Genomic DNA, 2,431 nt, shown 5'->3' with positions numbered 1-2,431 from the left:
ATTTTAGACTTTTAAACTTGTGAATGTATAGAATGACTTGGAAGTAACCCCTTTTATATTGCCAGTCACTTGAGTACAAGAAAGTTCTCTGGAATTTAAACTCTTTGTCTACATCAATTACAAGTGCTAGTTGCAACCCAACATGCATCTAACTGACCATTGTAACTTATTGCCATATCTGTTGCAATCTTTTGACCAATTGTTGGAGCTTTTAATTGAACATCTTAAGAGATTTTTAGCTGCAACTATTAAAGACTATATGAGGAGAGTCAAGTCGAGCAAAGACTTTATGAAGACTCTTAATGTGATTGAAGTTTTCATAATTAAAGAGATTTGATTCTCAAGGAAGATCATATCGAGAAAATCTCTACCACTTTATTCCTTATTAAAGACTTATTTGAAGAGATTGATATCCACATTGATTGTAATTCAATAGGTCACATTATGCTTGTTTTAGTCTATGTACGAATAAAATAGAACACTTATCTTGTTCATTGAGTAACTTATTTTTGTGCATATTTGTAAGTAAACTATTCTTGCTGTTTAGTTTACAACTAAGCTTTAGGGAGAAAATCTTAATGGGAGAGTGATCTAAATTGACTATAGGAGTGAGGTTCTAACTTGTGAGTGAATTGGACTTAAATCATGTCTTGTACAAATTGATTTATAGTGGATTACTCTATGGGCAAGGCCCTATAGAAGTGGGAAGTTACCAAACAATGTAACCACACTTTAGTTTCCATCTTTAATTTATAATTGATTGTAATTTTGCCCATTTGCAATTTAACTGAAATATAAAGGAAAATTTCACGATTTCACAATTAGCATTATAACTAGACTCTTGATGTAATAAGTGGAGATTTTGCCATTGATTTGCTATTTAGATGGAAGGAATATCAAACTCGAGGCCTCCTTTATTGGATGGTATTAACTATGCCTGCTAGAAGGTAAGTGTAACAGCCCATTTTGGTAAAATCGAAACAGTGGTTTCGGGACTACAAATTCGATTTCAGAAGAAAAATTTATTTTAATATTATTTTATGATCTACAGTATGATAATAATGTCATATAAAAATTTGCAAAGAAATTTTACCGATTATGATTAAATGCTGAAGTTACCTATTTTATGTAATTAAATTGGTTAATTTATGAGAGTGCACCACTGATTTTCCATGTTTATATTGAATTTTATACAGGGGTGCAATTGGGGTCAAAAGAAAAAAGAGAGAAACAATTGGGCTAGATTGAAGGAAGGAGCAAAAGAAAGCAGGCTGGAATGGAATTTTGAAAAGATGTAATTGGCTGAAATTTTCTGATTGACTTAGTAAGAGATTTTGTAGGGATTTATTTTGATCATGGGGATATTTTTCCTTGATTTTATGCACTTTCTATGTATAATGGTTTTAATTAGGAAAGTTGGCTCAAAGCCACTAGTATAAATATGTTGTATTATGTTCATTTCAGATCAACTTTCATATTTGGAATGCAATCTTTCCTTCCTTCTCACGAAATTATTTGTTGTCTTTGGTTCTTTATACTTTCATTTTTATCAATATCCAACTTGTCACCAACCTACATCCCCACTTACATTTTATTTTTCAAACCCTTTTCATTTCCAGTAGGTTAAACCACGCCACCCATTCTTTTACCCATTTCAACCTTATTTCATTTATCCAACCCACTCCAGATATGTCAAACTCCAACATAGTCAACTAAACTCATTTCAGCTTTAGGTCAGTGTAACTTTGTCAAAACCGTGAGTTATGAACTCGAGCAATTTAACTCCTAAATTTTAGTATTTATTATTCTCCAGATTAAGAGTATGATTTCGTCAACTCAAAGTCAATAAACACTAAGTCAAAAGATGTCGTTTGAGTTACTGTGGTTAGACGTACAATTGGAATTCCGAAAGGATCGATTATATAATCGATTTTTCGTGAACAATTGGCGTGGCAAATAGGATTGTTGTTTGGTTACGTCCAGGAAAGTAGTAACCGAATTTAAATGTCCCATGCGGTTGAGGGCATTGGTTTGAGCTAGGCTTTCTAGAATGCAAAGCTGCCGGAGTTCTAAATCACCAACGTTTCATAGGTTGTTCGATCGACAAGGGTTAGTTATAGGACGTTCCATAACTAATTTACACAAAGAAGAGTTGTGTCCGAGGCGTCCTTGGCAACTATAACTAGTTTATTGGAAAGAAGAGTTCATCCAATTTCGAGGATCGGTTCAAAGACAGAAAAACCCGTGCCTGAAGCTAAGCTAAATTTAATTGATTTTTCTTCAAATTTACTTAACTGTTTCTTATTTAATTGTCTTCAACATTTGCTTTTTACACATTTTTCCCTCTGTTTATTTTAGGTTTCATATTTACCCCCAAACTTCTTGGACATGACAACTGCTCAGACATAAATCTAGTCAAGAGAGAAACAAT

Source organism: Gossypium hirsutum, chromosome D09, assembly GCF_007990345.1.
Source record: "Gossypium hirsutum isolate 1008001.06 chromosome D09, Gossypium_hirsutum_v2.1, whole genome shotgun sequence".
Taxonomy (NCBI): domain Eukaryota; kingdom Viridiplantae; phylum Streptophyta; class Magnoliopsida; order Malvales; family Malvaceae; genus Gossypium; species Gossypium hirsutum.
Note: the sequence above shows the minus strand (reverse complement) of the source record.